Source organism: Stenella coeruleoalba, assembly GCF_951394435.1.
Source record: "Stenella coeruleoalba genome assembly, chromosome: X".
NCBI lineage: Eukaryota > Metazoa > Chordata > Mammalia > Artiodactyla > Delphinidae > Stenella > Stenella coeruleoalba.
This window is the reverse complement of record NC_137152.1, coordinates 47,868,217-47,891,625: the sequence shown is the minus strand read 5'-3', so window position 1 is coordinate 47,891,625 and position 23,409 is coordinate 47,868,217.

Genomic DNA, 23,409 nt, shown 5'->3' with positions numbered 1-23,409 from the left:
ATGAAGAGAGAGTGAAGGGACCCTGAGAAGAGTCACAAAGGGCATTGGAAAATAAGACCTTCAAAGAAAGATTAAAGAAGATGAGATTGTTTAACTTGGAGGAGACTGTGGGGTGACTGAAAGCATGGTCTTCAAATGTATTACGGATTGTTCTTTGTCTCCAGACACTGGAACAAGAGAAAATGGATTATCTTTAATATGAAGGGTTTGGTATAAATATAAAGCAATATTTCTTGACATTGAGAGCTGTTAAACTTTAAGATGAACGAGAGAAAGGCCTTGGTACTTTTTTCTCTAGAGCTCTTTTACATGGGATAGATTTCTGACTATCTGGGAGAGTGTCAGAATGCATTTGAAATTATACAGTGGCTGATTTGCCTTTTTAAGGTCCCTTCTCTCCCTACCAAGTTCATGGGAAATGTTCCTCTCTTGCTCATCATCCAGTTAAATTTCTGAGATGATTCTTTAAATATAACTTAAATATTTGAAGTTGTAGTCCTAGTTCAGTTTATCTTTTTCTGTTCTCACTGAGAACAGTTTTCTGTAATAAATAAAAATGATATTTGATTCTGTAAAGTATTAAGTGTCCTACTCCCCCTTCTCCTTTGTCTCCTTTAGCCAACTAATCACAGTTCCTTTAATTTTTCTGCAGTGGTTAATCAGCTGGCAAGCCTTGCTTGGATAGCAGTGGGCAGTGAACAGAATGAGGTAAATGCCCCAGTTGGGCAAGGTTAGGCAGAGAAAGCTGGCCAAAGTCTGTTCTCAGCAAGAAGCAAGCCCAACAGGTAGACTGGCCAATTCAAAGGGCCTGTTCCAATGTCTTCCCAGGAAAGAATGGCTGCAAGTGGCAATGACATAAGCCCCAAAATGTTCAGTGCCAGCTCAAAACCTCAAATTGGCAGCAGCTGGTGTACCAACTACTGGGAAGGTGGACTTGTTGTCAGAAGTGAATATTTCATTTATACATTTGAGGAGAATATGAGCTTTGCCACCAAATTCCTCCCAAACTACCAGCCAGCTGTAATTTCCCATAGTTTTTAATCACTTCAGGGATTACTCTGAGAGCAACATCGGTGGGGGAAAAAAGATATTCTTCTCTCTGCATAGCACATGATTGAGAGTCATCTTGGGTTAGTAACTTTTTGCCACGCTGAAAGTTTCCTTGGGCCTTTGCTAAAAACTAGAAAAATAATTTTACTCCCATCTTTGAGGAAGTATTGGGATCTGAAAGATGGTTTCTCTGATAATGGTTTCTCTTGCTGCAGGATATGAGAACTTCCCTCCCCAATAAGAAGACATGATCTAATATACAATGTTTTTAAATAAAAAATAAGTATATCAGTATCCATGTAATGTCAAGTTACCTTGTGTGAGAAGCCAAGTTCTTGGACTCCATTCTCTTGTAGCTCCCTGGCCACTCTTTTACTTTGCTACTAGAAGTTCAGTTTCTAGTTACATGAGTTAATCCATAAGAAAACATTTGCTGAGAGCCTACTGTGTACGATGCATTGAGTTAAAAGTTTAACTTCAAGAAAGAATAGAAATAGTGCAATTTAATAATCCACAAGGAGGGAATAGTGGAAGTAGACGTGATCAAAGAAAATATTTCTGGAATACTATTGGGAGGGGAATAATTTCTGTAACTCTAACGTTCACAAAATAAATTTTTGGTTAATGAAAAACATTGTCCTCTACTCTCTATTTCCCTGCTACCTGCTAATTACCCACAGGAAAAGGGATAGAGCATTCATTAGAGAAAGTTGAAGTACTCTCACCTAATTTGAAAGTATAGGGAGGTCATATTGTTGTGGTTTCAGACTGGAATTTCTAAAGTGGAGGGTTTTGGTGAGGTACTATGTAGGATATTAGTTTCAAACTAGCTGGCCTAAGCTGGTGAACCTTACTGGGTCTCAGAACATTATCTAGGCTTTGAATAACAAGAGGCACTGGCTTTTTCTTTCTTCCTCAGGAGCATCAGTATGCCCTCATTTCCACAGCACTTATGTTTACATGCACACATCTGCTATTTCATAAATCCTCTCACTAGTCCAGGGAGGGAGGGAAACAGGGCTTATTTCCCTCTTTGGAGAGCTGGTCAATCAAAGATGAAAAGAAGGGAAATACCTCTCAAAGTTATACAGCAACTCGGGATGTTGACTGGGAATTGAGTCCATGTTTTCTAACTTTTTCCTTGACACTCTTGCTAATCCTAGCATCGTTCTTGATCTTGTTCCTGTTGAGCCTTAGTTTCATTATTACAGCAGCCTCTCTATCCATCCCTTCTCTCATTCTGTACCCAGCTACCCAAAACTTCAGCATCCATTCAGCACCAGCCAGAACCACTTTCTGATCATTCTTAGTAATTATTGTAGAAGTGGAACTTGGGGGAATTTAGCAATTGATCAGTCTTCAAAATCTCCTCTTACCTTTTAAGATTCACATGTAACAGTCATTAATTGTTTTTCATTGGAGACACCATTGTCATGTTGGGTGAGATAAGTTTTTATTTTGTGGGTTGGTCCTTTGCACCTCAGGAAGTTTTGTATCCCTGACCCCCTCTCACTAACTTCCAGTAGAGATCACCAGACTTTGTGACAATGAAAAATGCCCTCTCCTTATTTCTAAATACTCTCCTCTGTGCTCTATTGAGAAACACAAGTACATCCTACACCAGTGGACTTCTTGGGGTAGGGAACAGGCAGGAACTCTCTGAGGTGCTGGAGTTTGTTGTGTCTTTCTTGAACCTGGGCTCTCAAACAAAATGGGGTCTTAGGGCTTGTCTCTTGTGAGACTAATTCTGATAATATGGTAATGTACACTCTTAACCTGGACACTAACTCCCAATCTGTTCATGATAATTAATGGAAAGTGGACATCTATTCTTTGGTAGTTCATCACTGAAAGCAGCCTATAAGCAGTCCATGAAAAGCAGTGTGGTATGGTCTAAAGAACAGGGATTTAGTGGCCAGGCAGACCTGTGCTCAACTTCCAGCTCTGATACTTATGAGCTGTGTAACCTGGGAGAGTTACTTGACCTCTTTGATCCTCAAGTTTCTTCACCTGCAAAAAATGGAGGTAATACCTTTCTGGGTTGTTGTGAAGATTAAATGAGTTAATGAATGTGAAGCACAAAGCAGATAGTAGGCCCTCAATAAGTGTAGTTCCCTTCTCCCTGTTAATTCTGAGGAGTGGGTTTGCATGGGTAGGTAAAAGGATTTAGTAGTCACAGAAGCTAAGGTGGAAACTCTAAGAAGTGATTCCAGTTGTGAGGGAAATCAGAGGTCCTGAATTTTAGGCCCAGCTTCCCCAAAGTCTTCTAGAAGACAACAGAGGCTCAGTTGCTACCTACAGACACCTCCAAAATTAGCTTTGGCCCTGACTGGTGGTTTGATAATTATCTAAATTCAGTTGGCATGTTATTGATACCCTTTAGGAGGGAGAGAGGGATCTCTTTGAGATGGAAGTCTCAGGCCACTTCATAATCAAACAGCATTAACCATTTGGAAAAGTAAATTATATTGAGCTTCCACTTCATTTGTTAGGTCTCAGAGGTTTGATCTGTGTTTTTTTTTTTTTCCCCATACCACATAAGGGCTACTGGTTCAAGCTCAGGTAGCCAAAATCACTGTCAGGCTCTTAAAAATAGCTAACAGAGCACTTACTACATTCCGGATACTGTTGAAAGCACTTTATGCATATAAACTCATTAATCTCACAATACCACTTTGAAGTAAGTATTACTATTATTAACATTCCATACATAGAAGAAGCAGGCATACATAGGTTAAGCAGTTTGTCCCAGGTCATATAGCCAGTAAGTTGTACACCAAGAATTTGGGCCCTGCAGCCTGACTCCAGAGTCCATGTCCTTCCTCATTCCATTCTACTATCTATTCATATTGTTAATAGGGAGTTAGAGCCGGAAGGACTCTTCCTTAGTATCATCTATATTAAATCCCTTCTAGCCCATTTTACAGCTGATAAACCTGAGGCTCAGGTTTGGTGAATTTCCAGTATTGCACACATATTAAATCATAGTGAGCTCAGGTACTCTAGCTCTCAGTTCAGCTGTCTTTCACTACACTAAGCTACCTTTATTCATTGATATCGCTGAAACCCCAGCCCCTAAAACAGCATCTGGTACATAATAGCTGCTTGATAAATAGTTTAGATAGATGGATGGATGGATGGATGTTTGGATGGATGGATGGATGCAATGCCAGATCCCAAAGTAGTCCTAGCCCAAGGCCCTGGGCTACAGAACTGAGTTTGAAATTGGTGCCTCCAACCATCTGTCCAAATGCAGTACTCAAAGCCTTCTTCATATAAATTCTCCTAAGGTCTGTCTTAGGTCCCAAACCTGAGTAACTCAGAGAGGCATTGGAAAACATAGAGAACTGAGGAGCAAAGTCCATTTTGAGAGACAGGGGTCTGGCTGAGGAAGTGAGATGTGAATCTACAAGTCAGGCATTGATATTTCTTGCACCCGTAAGCAAGAGGTCAGGTCAAAATAGACTAGTCTAGATTGTCTGCTTACAAATGCTCTCCAGTAGTTGTTTCCTACAAGTGCATTTTAATGGGCCTTTAGGAGATGATGCCTTTCTCACCCAATCCATTAATGACTCAAAGACTAAGAATGTAGAGGTATTTTAATCATGAAATCACAGAATATTTAAATGGAAAGGAATTCAGAGATAATCACATCTGATCCCTTCTTTTATAGATAGGGGTAAGTGATACTCAGAGAAGTCAAGTAACTTGCCCAAGGACACAGATATAGTCCAAAGCAGGAACTCAACTAGAACTTAGGTCTTCTGATTCCCCATATATCACGTTCTTTCCACTAAAACATGGTATCCTTGAGTGTAGGACAGAATCAGTGACCCATGGGGCAGGTGACCATGCAGGTAAAATATTAGGCCTTAGAATTTTACGGTGATTTATACAGATTCTTGGGAGCCAAGATGACAAACTCATCTCCATTTGTTTATAGAGGGTATTTTGGCCAGCTCTGGCCTACACAACTTCCCAACTTAGCGATTAATGGGACAAAAAACACTGTACACTTTGTTGGCTTGCTGGCATCCCTTTTCTGAGAGAATGTTGTTAAATGTGTTTGCATACAATTTGCACATTCATTTAATTTATTTGTAATATCTCTTGAACTAATGTCAATATATATAGAAATCTCCTCTACCTCACACACCAGTACATACTGAATCTTGAGGGTTCTTAGTGTTTGCACATAAAAGATGTGTACCATTAAGTAGTCTAACTTGCTGCAAGAGATGAAGTATCTAACAAAGAGAAACTTTACTCTGGGGAAAGGTTTGTGTTTCCAAGAATCTCTGTTAAAATACATACACATCTTGAGAATAATAACACCTTATCAACTTTCTCATCTTGGAAGCAGTTGATTTATCCATCAGCCCAGCAAACCTTGAGGCAGTGAGACACAGAGCTGCGTAGTGTTGGGGTAAGCCAGACCTGAGTTTGAATCTCAGCTCTGCCTGTGAATTGAGACACTTCACCCCACCTCTCTGAGCCTTGATTTCCTCTGCTACTCCATGACCCTGATGTAACAGCAGATGTGATACCTCATGTGGCTTTTGTGAAGATTAAAGGAGGCAATTTAATGCATCTTAACATAAGTTGCACTGGATAACATGAAGTTCACAGTATGGGCAGTGGATTTGATTGAATTGTTTAATCAGAGAAAAGCAAATTTCTTGGGGCTGGCTGGAACCAAACTGCTTCAGTTCAAATCTCAGTCTTAATATGTATTTGTTGTGAAAACTTAGACAAATTATTTAACTGTTTTGTGCCTCAGCTTCCTTTTTTATAAACCAAGGATAGAGATGGGCCCTACCTTATTCGTTGGTTTTGATGATTAAATGAGTAAATATATATAAAGTGCTTAGAACTGTTCTTAACACATGGTAAGTGCTATGTGAGTATAAGCTATTATGTTTCACTGAGTCTACTGGTTCCTTAGAACTCTACCCTCTCTACTTCCTTTCTTTCTAACTTCTCCTCCTCCCACTCCTACCCCTGCCACTCTTGACAGGATACTCTGGAGATAATTTCACCCATACCCTTACCTTTAGATAGCCTTCCATCACATCAGCAGACAGCAGAATCTGGCACAGAGCTCTCTTACTCTTAAAGATCTCCAAGGAAGATGCTGCAGCCATCCCAGGGGCCCTAACCTGACCCCACCAGTCCTAAAATCAGAATTTCTCTGCAGGCTCTAGTGTTTCATGTCCTGAAATGGGGCAAGTGGGGGCATCGCAATTAGCAAGAGAGTATAGTGTGAAGAGCATTTGGGAGATTCTTTGGTGTCATATGGACCTGAGTTCAAATGTCACTCTGCTATTTACTGGACACATGACTTTGGCCAGGTCAAGTTCCCTCTATGGGGTAAGTCATTTCCCTTTCTGGGGCCTTAGTTTTATCTGCTGAAACATTGAGATAATAAGAGTTAAGTGCATACCTTATGGATTTGTGGTGGGAATTAATGAAATAATGCATGTAAAGTACCCAGCCCAGTGTCTAGAACATAACTCAGTAGATGATACAGCCTGTTTTTATCATTAACAAAAACAACAAAGGGTGCTTTTTATGCCTCCTATGTTAGGCTTTACCACTCATGTCCCTGGTACTTTATAGCTTGTTATGAGTTGAGCTACGTCCCCTTCAAATTCAGATGTTGGAGTTCCCACCACCGGGAACTCAGAATGTGACCTTTTATGGAAATAAGGTCATTGCATATGTAATTAGTTAAGATGAAGTCATACTGTAGTAGGGTGGGCCCCTAATCCAATATGACTGGTATCCTTATAAGAAGGGGGAATTTGGACACAGACGTGCACACAGGGACATTGCCACATAAAGATGAGGGCATGATCTACAAACCAAGAAACATCAAAGATTGCCAGAAGTAGTTACCAGAGTTAGGAGAGAGGCGTGGACCAGATTCTCCCTCACAGCCCTCAGAAGGAACCAACCATGCTGTCACCTTGATTTCAGACTTGTCATCTCCAGAACTGTGAGAAAATAAATTTCTGTTGTTTGAGCCACTTTTTGGTACTTTGTTATGGCAGCTCTAGCAAACTAATACATAGTCTAACAAACTCCACCTAAGTCAAGCTATCCTCACTGTGTCCCGGGAATTCAGCTGCTTCCTCTGATTCTGCCATCAATCCCAGAAATACAGCAGCTGCTGCTGGCAGTCCCTTTGTAGACACACTAGGATCTGGCTTGGCACTGACCTATCTTTGTCCAATTGCCTGTGTAGTGCTAACTATAGCAGAAACCTGCTGTGTCAGAAGAAGAAAGAACCAAATGACTTGAAGCCACCAGGGTGTAGCTTCATTTCAGCTATGAGTGATTATTTTAATCATCATTTTCTGCCTAGAGATGATCTCCTAGCTAGTCAATTTCCATAGCCTTTTTAGCTGTAGACTCTATTCTTCCCTCCTCCCTCTTCTTCCCTCCAAATACAGAATGCTATAATATCAGGAGCCAATTTTTCTGGCTCCCTGAACTGGGGGCTGGGGAGTGACCTGAGTGCTAGAGAAGGTCAAGCTAACTGCTGGGCCTGCAGCAAAGACTTATGGGATGGGCATATGTTGGTGGTCCTGTCTTAGTTGTCACTGTTTCCTCCAAAGGCTTAATCAAAATAGTAATCACACACCACAGCAAGAAGGAGGCTTTCAATCCATCAGATCCACTTGGCAAGACATTTGCCATCTGGCTGAATTACATTTTCTCACCTGTTGTGTGCAAACAGAAGTCACTGTGCTAGTTAGACAGGAAGGAAAGAGAAGTAAGAAAGGGATTGTGGGAAATGAAGGAGGAAGAAGGAAGGGTTGGGGAAGAATAAGAAAAAGAGAAAGATAAAGAGCAAGAGATGGGTACACCAGGCTAGAATGGCTCCAGTATCCACCCAGCCTTGGGGGTGGTATTAGATTGGGGAACCTTGTTAAAGGAAAAGGGGAAATTAATACTACTGTACTGGATCATCATTTGCTGAGAAGAATTGATACATTTATTAAATGCCTATTCCATACCAGCCCCTTTATATACACTACTTTCATTTCATTGATGAGGAAATTGAGGCTCCAAAAGCCTAATTCTGAAGCCTGTGCTCATTGCACTCCATCACACTGCCTCCCACTTGGTGCAGGCACATGTTTCCACATGCCTTGTGGGGGTCCTTAACTAGCTTAGAGTTAGAAATAATAAAAGGAAGAATTATAAGCTCCCAAGGACAGGTATCAGGTTTCCAGTTTTTTCTTTGGTGTCAATGAAAAATTAAAATAAAGAATAATAATCTCAATGCTATACAACACCATATGGACCAGCCCCTGGTGATGCTCTCCACAGAGTAGTCATTTTCCAAATGACATTAGCAATTTGGGAGATAAAGTGATGCTCACAATAGACCAGGGAACCAAAGGAGATTTGAAACATGAAAGATGAAAGAGTCTCCTCAGTAGAATGAGCTTAACCCATGGCATACTTTAGGAAGATAGTAGATAGGTCTATTTGTAGTCAAAACATATTGGTCATCAATACCACAGAAGCCACTCCTATAATGGGGTTGACTGCTAGTATATTGTATATTCACTAATCTGGACTCAGGAGGCTTAACCAGATGACCCTTCAAGGTCCTTGCTAGCTTCTTGTTTTCTGGACTGTAGGATACTGGAGTCACTATTGGTAGTTAATATTTTGTGTTCTCACAGTTTCACCTTGGGTGAAATGGCATTGGTGCCTGTAGGAACAAGCTTATTTTTAAACTTTTGTATTTTGATATTTTTGTTATTATTACATGTAGGCCTAATACATTTCCCTGGGTCATTTTGGCAGAAGAACTAATGAGAAAAGGCTTTTAAATGAACATTAGAGTGGCTCTCTAGGTTATTGCAGTGTGCTTGGAAATAGCTTTCAGATCAGAGCCAAAAAAGCAAGAGATCACATGAAGAAGTTGTCCTCATGAGAGAAGGCTAGGGAGTGGCTCATTTAGCCAACTAATACCCAAAGTTCCTGGCATGTAATTTTGTATCATTTTTTCCCTCAGTATAAAGGTGAATCCACTGCAGATTTGGATTAGGCACACCTATCACTTTGTCCCTTGGGGCCTCAAGGGCTGAGGGAAATGCATGCAAATAACTTAAAACCAGAGAACAAATGAATTCTATCAAGAAAAAATATAGAAACAATCCTCCAAACCCACCCAGTTTCAAACATCAGCCTTGAGAACATCTCACATAAAACATTTGGTAGAGCCTACCAGAACCTGGGTTGCCTTTGTTTTTTCTCTCCCTAGACTGCAGCTGTAGAGGAAGACTTATCACCAACTGTTATACCCTGTGGATTCCTTGCTTTAATTTGGACTGAGGAGCCTTGGCTGCATTTCCCAGGTTCCAGGGGACTCAAATCTACCTTCACTGCTTCTCAGAACTCTGAGGCTCCACCCTTGACTCAGGTTTAAACAGCACGGTATGGCCTTGAGACCTAACCAGGGCTCCCCGCTCCAAGTTGGAAATGGTTTCTACAGAATAGAATTGAATGACTCTTTGAACTGGGAGGTCATCTAGTAAATTCCCTTCACTTAATAACTGACTGTTGTAACCTGGGACATGCTAATTCATCTGTCCATACCTCAGTTTCCTCATCAGTAAAATGGAGATGAAATGAATAGAAGTTATTTCCTAGGGTTGTGAGAATTAAATGAGTGAATATATGTAAAGAATTTAACTACCAAATGTAAAATAGATAGCTAGTGGGAAGCAGCCGCATAGCACAGGGAGATCAGCTTGGTGCTTTGTGACCACCTAGAGGGGTGGGATAGGGAGGGTGGGAGGGAAACGCAAGAGGGAAGGGATATGGGGATATAAGTATACATATAGTTGATTCACTTTGTTATACATCAGAAACTAACACAACAATGTAAAGCAATTATATTCCAATAAAGATGTCAAAAAATAAAGAATTTAGAAGAGTACCTGGCACACAGTGAGCATATGTAAGTGTCAGCTACTATCATGGTGATGATGATGATTATCCTGCCACCTCCATGTTACAACTGAGGAAACTGAAGCACAGAGAGGTGAAATCATTTGCTTAAGGTCCCACAGTTCTACTAAACCCAAAAATTGAGCCCAGGTCTCTTGACCCAGTGCCCTTTCTTCTAAGCCAAGATGAAACCACCCATGCAGAAAATGGTTTCATAGAAGTCTCAGAACCAGTTTTGGCCAATTCCAGATTATTGGTCAGAGGTGAATTATGTCATGCTTGGATTATCTAAATTCTTAGCAAGTATGTCAGAGTCTAGAACATAGAGGTATTCTATTATTAATATTCATTGAATAATGCGCTGTTCTAAATTTCTTCCCTACTTCCTGACTGTACAGTCGCTGGGAGGCCAATTTAATGCAATATTTTAATTGAGATGATTTCTACCTCCATTCTGGAAAAGAAAATTTGAAATGCAGCAGTAGGTATTTGGGGTAGTTCTAGTGGAAGTAATTACTGACAGTAAAAGTTTGCTAAGCCCTGGAACCAGTGGTGTGTTGGTAGATGTTTACCAACCAGCCCTCCATTGGTATGGGGGGTAGGAGAGGTAAGACCTAATTTGTAACATTCACTAATTTCAGACTACCAACTCCATGTCACTAAATGCAGAGTTGGGAAGAGATGTGCAATAGCATACTATTATGTAGTATTTCCACTATGCAGATACAGATATTAATTATATATTACATATTAATATATGTGTATAATGTAAAAATTATATTACAGATAAATAGTGAAATGTAGTAAAATTTTTTAGAAGTGATGAGTTTTGAGTATTTATTACCCTGTTTTTTTTTTAACATCTTTATTGGAATATAATTGCTTTACAATGGTGTGTTAGTTTCTGCTTTATAACAAAGTGAATCAGCTATACATATACATATATCCCCATATCTCCTCCCTCTTGCATCTCCCTCCCACCCTCCCTATCCCACCCCTCTATGTAGTCACAAAGCACCGAGCTGATCTCCCTCTGCTATGTGGCTGCTTCCCACTAGCTGTCTATTTTACATTTGGTAGTATATATAAGTCCATGCTGCTCTCTCACTTCGTCCCAGCTTACCCTTCCCCTCCCCGTGTGCTCAAGTTCATTCTCTACATCTGTATCTTTATTCCTGTCCTGCCCCTAGGTTCTTCATAACCATTTTTTAAAATTCCATATATATGTGTTAGCATACAGTATTTTTTTTCTCTTTCTGACTTACTTCATTCTGTATGACAGACTCTAGGTCCATCCACCTCTCTACAAATAACTCAATTTCATTTCTTTTTATGGCTGAGTAATATTCCATTGTATATATGTGCCACATCTTCTTTATCCATTCATCTGTTGATGGACACTTAGGTTGCTTCCATGTCCTGGCTACTGTAAATAGAGCTGCAATGAACATTGTTATTACCCTATTTTTAATATCATTTAATTGTAAGTTTATACAATTTAATTAAATTTTACTTTCCATTTTTAATCATGATAAAAAACACATTAGGATTAAGTATATTCACATTGTTGTGAAACAGATCTCCAGTACTTTTTCATCTTGCAAAACTGAAACTTTATGCCCATTAAACAACTCTCTATTTCCTCCTCCCCCAGTCCCTAACAACCACCATTCAACTTTTTGTTTCTATGAATTTGATTACTTTAGATAACTCATGTAGGTAAAATCATACATACAGTATTTATCTTTTTGTGACTGGCTTATTTTACTTGGCATAATGTCCTCAAGGACATGTTGTAGCATGTGTTAGAATTTCTTTCCATTTTTTTAAGGCTTAATAGTATTCCATTGTATGTATATACCGAATTTGTTTATCCATTCATTCGTCAGTAAACACTTGGGTTGCTTCCGCCTCTTTGCTATTGTGAATAATGCTGCTATGAACGTGGCTGTTAATTTAATTTTTAATGATGGCTATGTTTAACAACTTGCAAAGTTCCTGAAAATTTGACAATCAGCTCTTGAGAGCTGGTACCAGCTGACTGCTTGGAACCAATGATTGGGGATACACACAAACCTTCCCTTGAGGATTTTAAAACTGGGACACTTTGTCTGGGATGTATTAAAGCATGCCTCTCACCTGGAGATAGAGAGATAGACAAAATTATCAGGAATTTTGGATTTGTGGAATTGCAGAAATTGGAGGGACCCTGAGATAATTTAACCTTGTTACTCAATGTTACTCAGTGTGTGGACCTGGGAATTTGTTAGAAATATAGAGGCCCAGACTCCACTTCAGACCTACTAAATCAGAATTTCCACTTTAACAGGGAAGTCCTGTGTACCTTCAAGCTTGAAAAACACTAGTTTGGTGCACCACTATTCCTAACACATACACACCTCTCCACCTCTCATACCTCTCCTACCCCATTATGCAGGGAGAAAATTGAGGTCTAGAGAGAGAAAGAGACTTTTCCAAAATTACAGTGTGTATCGGTGGCAGAGCTGAAAGCAAAACTGCTAAGCCTGTAAAGGGGCCTTCTGTATCCTTCATTCATCTCTGATTACACAAAATATATATAAAATATATAGTCTGAAGTATCTACGGCTAAAATGATATGATGGTATATTTGGGTTTTGCTTTACAATATTCTGGAAAGAAAGTTTGTGTGGGGGAAGGAACTTGGATGAAATAACAGTGGCCATGGTTTGCTAACTATTGAAGCTGGGTGATGGATACATAGGGATTCATTATATGACTCTATTTGTGTGTATGTTTGAACATTTCCATAATAAAAAAAAAGTATAGTTGGATAGAAGCTTCTGATAATATGGTAGTAGCTTGAAGTGAAGTTTTTGGATTATTTGTGGATTTCACTTACGTAGTGGACTCCGTATGCAGAAAGTCCCAGCAGCTGCATGGGGCCCATGTAGGAGGGTAGATGGGTTTCAACCCCAGCAAAAGACATTCCTTCTCTCCAGGAGCCTGAGTATCTGACACTTGGAGCTGGGCTGGATTTGCATAATTAGCACTCCTTTGCCTCTACCAGATGAGATAAGAGAGGGCTTGAAGAGGAGCCCCAAACACTGAAAAGCAGAGCCTCTCATCTCATTAGGTCCTGACACACTGAGAGATTGCCCTGTCAGGCTCTCCCAACCCAAGCTGTCTGGGAAACATCTATTCCTGGGAGTAAAGAGAGAATGAGATAGGAATGGATAGGGAAATATAACTTCCAACTAGACATTCAGCAAAAGTAAATTTGGGGAAAAGGTGGAAGCTGTTAGTTCTAAAGATGACACTGTGCTTGCTGGATTTTGCAGAGGGCTGATGTCTGAAGCCCAAGTCTAGGGCTGGAAGCAGCGATGAGGGCCACATATCTCCATGGGCAGGCAAGAATTGGAGTATAGTTCAGAGACAGAAGCTGGTGGACAGGAATCACCAGCATCCTGTCTCCCTTCTGACTTCCTGACTCTCAGGAACAGGAAAATCACTGAAACTGCTCCTTTAGGAGTTCTAGAATTGTCTCTCAGAGCTGTTTCCATTTCTGTTTTAGGGCTGTAATAGGATGGGAGAGGACTATGAATTTGGAGAATGAGAGGGGCAGTATAACAGGGTCTCTCTCTCTAACTGAGAGACTTTTGCCCCACCCAATCTCCTAAAGGTTCTCCCAAATTAGGATCCATAGCTGTATCCTTGAGGCCAAGAGACCCACATTTAACAATATGCTTGCTTGTAGTATGTTCATTCGGTGGGGTTCACAGAAGAGTGCACTCCAAGTCTCCCAGTCCTTTACTCCCCAGTCAGGGAAAGCCTTTTATAAAACTGTGACCCCTGAACTTCCCCAAAGTTTTTCCAGCTCTCCTATTCCTAGAAATTATGACATTTTTTTTTACATCTTTATTGGAGTATAATTGCTTTACAATGTTGTGTTAGTTTCTGCTTTATAACAAAGTGAATCAGTTATACATATACATATGTTCCCATATCTCTTCCCTCTTGCATCTCCCTCCCTCCCACCCTCCCTATCCCACCCCTCCAGGCAGTCACAAAGCACTGAGCTGATCTCCTTGTGCTATGTGGCTGCTTCCCACTAGCTATCTACCTTACCTTTGGTAGTATATATATGTCCATGCCTCTCTCTCGCTTTGTCACATCTTACCCTTCCCCCTCCCCATATCCTCAAGTCCATTCTCTAGCAGGTCTGTGTCTTTATTTCTGTCTTACCCCTAGGTTCTTCATGACATTTTTTTCTTAAATTCCATATATATGTGTTAGCATACGGTATTTGTCTTTCTCTTTCTGACTTACTTCACTCTGTATGGCAGACTCTAGGTCTATCCACCTCATTAGTGTCCAGATTTCGCTGATGTCTCACAAATGTTATTTTTAAACAGTTGTATTTCCATACGGATCCTGATAAGATCCATACATTAAAAATGACTGATATGTCTCTTTAAGTCTCTGTTAAGTTTAGGTTCTCCCTCTCCCCCCCGCATTCTTCTCTCTCTCTCTCAACGTATTTATTGAACAAAACTGAACTGGTTGTTTTGTCCTATAGTGTATTCCACTGCCTGGTCTGCGTCTTACTGACCACATCTTTGTAGTAGACTTCAGTGTTTCCCACTGCTCTATTTCCTGCAAATTAGGGAGTTCTAGGGGCTTGATCAGATTCAGATTCATTTCTTTGGCAAGATTGTTTCACAAGCAGCTATGTGTCATTCCATTCAATAGCACATAATGGTCAGTGGCTCTCTATTTTGATGTTATAGTCTTATTTCTTTACAGATGAGGGATGCAGATTCTGACAAGGGTGATGCTGACCAGAGCTGAGAACTGTATCAAGGTCAGGTCTTCTGACTCCCTAACCAGTACTCTTTGCTCTATACAGGTCCTTAGAGGAAGTATTTAATGAACAGGTCAGGAAGACCACTGGGAAGAACTGTCTACTTTTTCTTTTTCAAGCAGAACTTCACCTTACTGACCTAGGGCTCTCTGGCTCCAGCTCCAGCCCAGTATTCCCATAACAGAGAAGGTAGGGTTGAGTTTCCTCACTTATTTTGGCAAATTTCAAATAGAATAGGGCAAGGTGGCCCCTTCAAGATGGGAGAGGAAATGGATTATTTGGCTCAGAACAGGAGGGTGGGGTATATGTATGAACTGGTGGAACTGGAAGGGTGAGCAGAGTGCCCTATCTCCTAGGCGGAACATCCTGGGCTCACTGCCAGTGGAGTCCAGAAGAAGGAGAGGGAAGAGGCAGGAGAAAGTATGGAGTGAGAATTCTGGGAAATCACCTTGAAGGAAGAGGTTGGCCTCTGGTGCTGCTGCTCTTTGTAGAAGGGAAGGAGAGCATTCTCAGCCTTGCTAAAAATCACACCCTTTCTGCCTGGAGATTACCTAGTGACTCACTGGTAAGTTCAGACTCTTAATGCAAAGATTGGTTTATCTATTTATTTCTGTCAATTTTAGATTGCCATTGTGTTTCAAGGACCAAAGTGGGCTACTAATTGAGCATAGGTGATCCAGAAAGTCTTTGACAGACCTTAAGAGGTCATCTTCATCCCCCACCCTTCCTAGGAGACTCCTCCAATTTCCTCCCCTCCAGTTCTGTTTCCCTTTTTAACCAACCTTCACTACTGGGCAATCTTTCTTAGAGTTAACTCAAACCCTTCCTAATGAAGTATTAAACCCATTTTCTCTTTTCCTTTCCTTTGTGGAGAGGAAGAACACCTTCAAGCTATAATAAATAACCCAAAGACTTAGTATTCTAGTTCAGACATCACTTATGTCCCAGGTAAATGATTGTACCTATCTCTCTGCCTCATCTCTCATCCCTCACATCATCATCATCTAGTCCTTGGCCAGATTAACCTTCACAAGGCACAGCACTGCTCATGTTAGAGAAGCTGTAGAACATTATGGTCAGAGTGTGGACTCTGGAAGCCAGACTGCCTGCTTAAGCAACTATCCTGGTTTGGCTACTTCCTGCCTGTGTGACCTTAACTTCTCTCCCACTCAGTTTCCTCAGACGTAAAAGTATATATTATATTGTTGTGAGGGTTAAATGAATTGGTATATGTCAGACACTTAAAACAATATCTGGCACATAGTTTAGGCTTTGTTTAATGACATTTTTTCTGCCTGAACTAACCATTCCCTATAGTCTTCCATTTCTGTTTCTCGAAATTCTACCATGCTTCTAAGACCAGCTCAAATGCTACTTCTTCCCTGAACACTTTCTTGAGCTCCTCAATCAACTGCTTCCTTCTATATGTTCTAGAGAACTTTTGTTTGTATAGCTCTTATGACATCTCCACATGTTGTCATTGTTTACATGTGATATCTTAATGGTATGTCCTTAAGAGAAATTGCTTCACACACAACTGCCACTTAGTACAGTGCTCAATCAGTGGGGATGGTATTATTCTATATGCTTGGTGTTTAACCCAGTGGTTCAGTCCTGGCTGCACATTGGAATCAACTAAGAATCTTTATAAATTCCTGATGTCTGGTTCCCACAACTAGAGATTGGACGTCACTGGTCTGGGGTTGGGTCTGGGCATTTGGATTTTTAAAATCTTCTCAGGTGATACTGATGTAGAGCCTGGGCTGAGAATCCCTGGTTTAAATGGTTTAGCAACATGATTGATCTCATGTAAGCCTTACAACAACATTGGTGGGTTATACTGTAGACCGTAGACCATTGTTTTATTTTTTTTAACATCTTTATTGGAGTATAATTGCATTACAATGTAGTGTTAATTTCTCCTATATAACAAAGTGAATGAGCTACATGTGTACATATATCCCCATATCCCCTCCCTCTTGCATCTCCCTCCCACCCTGCCTATCCCACCTCTCTAGGTGGTCAAAAAACACTGAGCTGATCTCCCTGTGCTATGCGGCTGCCTCCCACTAGCTATCTGTTTTACATTTGGTAGTATATATATATCAATGCTACTCTATCACTTCTTACCACTTCTTACCAATGGTCACAGCTTACCATTCCCCCGTCCTGTGTGAGGACACAAGTCCATTATCTACGTCTGCATCTTTATTCCTGTCCTGCCCCTAAATTTCTCAGAGCCATTTTTTTTAGATTCCATGTATATGTGTTAGCATACAATATTTGCTTTTCTATTTCTGACTTACTTAGCTCTGTATGACAGACTCTAGGTCCATCCAACTCACTACAAATAACTCAATTTCGTTTCTTTTTATGGCTGAGAAATATTCCATTGTATATATGTGCCACATCTTCTTTATCTATTCATCTGTAGATGGACACTTAGGCTGCTTCCATGTCCTGGCTATTGTAAATAGTGCTGCAATGAACGTTGTGGTACATGACCCTTTTTGAATTATGGTTTACTCAGAGTATATGCCCAGTAGTGGGATTACTGGGTATTATGGAAGTTCTATTTTTAGGTTTTTAAGGAACCTCCATACTGTTCTCCATAGTGGCTGCATCAATTTACATTCCCACCAACAGTGCAAGAGGGTTCCCTTTTCTCCTCAACCACTCCAGCATTTATTGCTTGTAGATTTCTGGATGATGGCCATTCCGACTGGTGTGAAGTGTTACCTCATTGTAGTTTTGATTTGCATTTCTCTAATAATTACTGATGTTGAGCATTCTTTCATGTGTTTGTTGGTATTCTGTATATCTTCTTTGGAGAAATGTCTATTTAGGTCTTCTGCCCAGTTTTGGATTGTGTTGTTTGTTTTGTTGATATTGAGTTAGATGAGGTGATTGTAAATTTTGGAGGTTAATCCTTTGTCAGTTGTTTCATTTGCAAATACTTTCTTTAATTCTGAGGGTTGTCTTTCCATCTTGTTTATGGTTTCCTTTCTTGTGCAAAAGCTTTTAAGTTTCATTAGGTCCCATTTGTTTATTTTTGTTTTTATTTCCATTTCTCAAGGAGGTAGATCAAAAAGGATCTTGCTGTGATTTATGTCATAGAGTGTTCTGCCTATGTTTTCCTCTAAGAGTTTTATAGTGTCTGCTCTTCCATTTAGGTCTTTAATCCACTTTGAGTTTATTCTTCTGTATGTTGTCAGGGAGTGTTCTAATTTCATTCTTTTACATGTAGCTGTCCAATTTTCCAAACACCACTTTTGAAGAGTCTGTGTTTTCTCCATTGTATATTCTTGCCTCCTTTGTAAAAAATAAGGTGACCATATGTGCATAGGTTTATCTCTGGGATTTCTATCCTGTTCCATTGATCTATATTTCTGTTTTTGTGCCAGTACCATACTGTCTTGATTACTGTAGATTTGTAGTATAGTCTGAAGTCAGGGAGCCTGATTCCTCCAGCTCCATTTTTCTTTCTCAAGATTGCTTTGGCTATTCAGGGTTTTTTGTGTTTCCATACAAATTGTGAAATTTTTTGTTCTACTTCAGTGAAAAATGTCATTGGTAGTTTGATAGGGATTGCAATGAATCTCTAGAATCCTTTGGGTAGTATAGTCATTTTCCCAATGTTGATTCTTCCAATCCAAGAACATTGTATATCTCTCCATCTATTTGTATCATCTTTAATTTCTTTCATCAGTGTCTTATAGTTTTCTATCTACAGGTCTTTTGTCTCCCTAGGTAGGTTTATTCCTAGGTATTTTACTCTTTTTGTTGCAATGTTAAATGGGAGTGTTTCCTTAATTTATCTTTCAGATTTTTCATCATTAGTGTATAAGAATGCAAGAGATCTCTGTGCATTAATTTTGTATCCTGCAACTTTATCAAATTCATTGATTAGCTCTAGTAGTTTTCTGGTGGCATCTTTAGTATTCTCTATGTATAGTATCATGTCAGGTGTAAACAGTGACAACTTTACATCTTCTTTTCTGATTTGGATTCCTTTTATTTCTTTTTCTTCTCTGATTGCCATGGTTAAAACTTCCAAAAATATGTTGATTAATAGTGGTGAGAGTGGATAACCTTTTCTTGTTCCTGATCTTAGAGGAAATGCTTTAAGTTTTTCACCACTGAGAATGATGAAGGCTGCGGTTTTGTCATATATGGCCTTTATTATGTTGAGGTAAGTTCCCTCTATGCCTACTTTCTGGAGGTTTTTTTTTTTTTTATCATAAATGGGTGTTGAATTTTGTTGAAAACTTTTTCTTCTTCTATTGAGATGATAAAGTTTTGTGGGGTTTTTTTTTGTTGTTGTTTGTTTTTTTGTGGTACGCGGGCCTCTCACTGTGGTGGCCTCTCCCATTGCGGAGCACAGGCTCCGGACACACAGGCTCAGTGGCCAGGGCTCACGGGCCCAGCTGCTCTGCAGCATGTGGGATCTTCCCGGACCTGGGCACGAACCCGTGTCCCCTGCATGGGCAGGCGGACTCTCAACCACTGCACCACCAGGGAAGCCCAAAGTTTTTTATCCTTCAATTTGTTAATATGGTGTATCAAACTGATTGACCCATGTATATTGAAGAATCCTTGCATTCCTGGCATAAACCACACTTGATCATGGTGTATGATCCTTTTAATGTGCTGTTGGATTCTGTTTGCTAGTATTTTTTTGAGGAGTTACATCTACTTTCTTCAGTGGTATTGGCCTGTAGTTTTCTTTTCTGTGACATTTTGTCTAGTTTTCATATCAGGGTGATGGTGGCCTCATAGAATGTGTTTGGGAGTGTTCCTCCCTCTGCTATATTTTGGAAGAGTTTGAAAAGCATAGGTGTTAGCTCTTCTCTAAATGTTTGATAGAATTCTTCTGTGAAGCCATCTAGTCCTGGCCTTTTGTTTGTTGGAATATTTTTAATCACAATCTCAATTTTAATACTTGTGATTGATCTGTTTATATTTCTATTTCTTCCTTGTTTAGTCTCAGAAGGTTGTGCTCTTCTAAGAATTTGTCCATTTCTTCCAGATAGTCCACTCTTTGGCCTATAGTTGCTTGTAGTAATCTCTCATGATTCTTTGTATTTCTGCAGTGTCAGTTGTTACTTCTCCTTTTTCGTTTCTAATTCTGCTGATTTGAGTCTTCTCCCTTGTTTTCTTGATGAATCTGACTAATGGTTTATCAATTTTGTTTATCTTCTCAAGGAACCAGCTTTTAGTTTTATTGATCTTTGTTATTGTTTCCATTATTTCTTTTTCATTTATTCCTGGTCTGATCTTTATGATTTCTTACCTTCTGCTAACTTTGAGTTCTTTTTGTTCTTCTTTCCCTAATTGCTTTAGGTGTAAGCTTAGGTTGTTTATTTGAGATGTTTCTTGTTTCTCAAGGTAGGATTGTATTGCTATAAAGTTCCCTCTTAGAACTGCTTTTGCTTCATCCCATAGGTTTTGGATTGTCATGTTTTCACTGTCATTTGTTTCTACGTATTTTTTGATTTTCTCTTTGATTTCCTCTGTGATCTCTTGGTTATTTAGTAGTGTATTTTTTAGCCTCCATGTGTTTGTATTTTTTCAGGTTTTTTCCTGTCATTGATATCTAGTCTCATAGCATTGTGGTCGGAAAAGATACTTGATAAGATTTCCAGTTTCTTAAACTTACCAAGGCTTGATTTGTGGCCCAGTATATGATGTATCCTGGAGATTGTTCCCTGAGCAATTGAGAAGAAAGTGTGTTCTGTTGTTTTTGGATGGAATGTCCTATAAATATCAACTAAGTCCATCTGGTCTCATATTTCATTTAAAGGTTCTGTTTCCTTATTATTTTCATTTTTAATGATCTGTCCACTAGTGAAAGTGGGGCATTAAAGTCCCCTGCTATGATTGTGTTACTGTTGATTTCCCCTTTTATGGCTGTTAGCATTTGCCTTAAGTATTGAGGTGCTCCTATGTTAGGTGCATAAGTATTTACAATTGTTATATTTTCTTCTTGGATTGATCCCTTGATCATTATGCAGTGTCCTTCTTTGTCTCTTGTAATAGTCTTTATTTTAAACTCTTTTTGTCTTTTATGAGAATTGCTACTCCAGCTTTCTTTTGATTTCCATTTGCATGGAATATCTTTTTCCATCCCCTCCTTTTCAGTCTGTATGTGTCCCTAGGTCTGAAGTGTGTCTCTTGTAGACAGCATATATATGAATATCACTTTTGTATCCATTCAGCCAGTCTATGTCTTTTGGTTGGAGCTTTTAATCCATTTACATTTAAGGTTATTATCGATATGTATGTTCTTATTATCATTTTCTTAATTGTTTTGGGTTTATTATTGTAGGTATTTTCCTTCTCTTGTGTGTACTTCCTAGAGAAGCTCCCTTAGCATTTGTTGTAAAGCTGGTTTGGTGGTGCTGAAATGTCCTAAGTTTTGTTTGTCTGTAAAAGTTTTAATTTCTCCATCATATCTGAATGAGATCCTTGCTGGGTGGAGTAATCTTGGTTGTAGGTTTTACCCTTTCATCACTTTAAATATGTCCTGACACTCTTTTCTAGCTTTCAGAATTTCTGTTGAAATATCAGCTCTTAATCTTATGGGGATACCCTTGTATATTATTTGTTGCTTTTTCCTTGCTGCTTCTAATATTTTTTCTTTGTTTTTATTTTTTGATAGTTATATCAATATGTGTCTTGGTGTGTTTCTCCTTGGATTTATCCTGTATAGGACTCTCAGTGCTTCCTGGACTTGATTGACTATTTCCTTTCCCATGTTAGGGAAGTTTTCAACTATAATCTCTTCGAATATTTTCTCAGTCCCTCTCTTTTTCTCTTCTTTTTCTGGGACCCCTATAATTCACGTGTTGGTGCATTTAATTTTGTCCCAGAGGTCTCTGAGACTGTCCTCAATTATTTTCATACTTTTTTTTTTATTCTGGTCTGCAGTAGTTATTTCCACTATTCTATCTTCCAGGTCACTTATCCGTTCTTCTGACTCAGTTATTCTGCTATTGATACCTTTTAGAGAATTTTTAATTTCATTTATTGTGTTGTTAATGATTGTTTGTTTGCTCTTTAGTTTTCTAGGTCCTTTTTAAACGTTTCTTGTAATTTCTTCATTCTATTTCCAAGATTTTGTGTCATCTTTACTATCATTATTCTGATTTTTTTTTCAGGTAGACTGCCTATTTCCTCTTCATTTGTTAGGTCTGGTGGGTTTTTACCTTGCTCCTTTATCTGCTGCATATTTCTCTGTTTTCTCATTTTTTTTTTAACTTACTGTGTTTGGGGGTCACCTTTTGGCAGGCTGCAGGTTCGTAATTCCTGTTGTTTTTGGTATCTGCCCCCAGTGGATGAGGTTGATTCAGTGGCTTGTGTAGGCTTCCTTGTGGATGGGACTGGTACCTGTGTTCTGGTGGTTGGAGCTGGATCTTTTCTTTCTGGTGGGCAGTGCTGCATCTGTTGGTGTGGTTTGGTGTGTCTGTGAACTTAGTATGATTTTAGGCAGCCTCTCTGCTAGTGGGTGTGGTTGTTTTCCTGTCTTGCTAGTTGTTTGTCATGGGACCTCCAGCACTGTGCTTGCTGGTTGTGGGTGGAGCTGGGGTTTAGTGTTGAGATGGAGATCTCTGGTAGACCTCTCACCAGTTGATATTATGTGGGACCAGGAGGTCTTTGGTGGTCCAATGTCCTGAATTCAGCTCTCCCATATCAGAGGCTCCAGTCTGACACCAGGCCAGAGCACCAAGGCACTGTCAGCCACATGGCCCAGAAGAAAAGGGAGAAAATAAGAAAGGAAAAAAATTAATAATAATTTTTAAAACTTATTAAAATAAAAAAACAAATAATAATAATAATATAAAAAGAAGAGAGCAACCAAACCAATATACAAATCCATCAATGATAACAAGTGCTGAAAACTATACTAAAATAAACATAAAAATCAGAAACAAGTCAGTCACAGACAGCAAACCCCTAGTCTACAGTTGCTCCCAAAAACTACCGCCAAAATTTTGTGATGATTCATTTTCTATTCAGGTATTCCACAGATACAGGGTACATCAAGTTGATTGTGGGGATTTAATCTGCTGCTCCTGAGGCTGCATGGAGAAATTTCCCTTTCTCTTCTTTGTTTGTACAGCTCATGGGGTTCAGCTTTGGTTTTGGCCCCATGTCTGCATGTAGGTTGCCCTCAGGTATCTGTTCCTGCCCAGACAGGATGGGGTTAAAGCAGCAGCTGATTAAGATCTCTTGCTCCTTCAGGCCAGGGGAGGGAGGGGAATGGTTGTTATAACTGGAATGCAGGTTGAGTCTGTGGTGGCAGATTCTGGTGTCCATTGCAACAGCCTGAGGCAAACTATGTGTTCTCCCAGGGAAGTTGTCCCTGTGTCACAGGATCCTGGCAGTGGCTTGATGCACAGGCTCCTGGCGGCATGTGGATAGTGTCCTATGCTTTCACACCAGGTTCCTGGTGGCTGCTGCAGCAGCTTTAGCATTTCATGCCCATCCCTGGGGTCCAAGCTGATAGCTGCAGCTCATGCCTGTCTCTGCAGCTTGTTTAA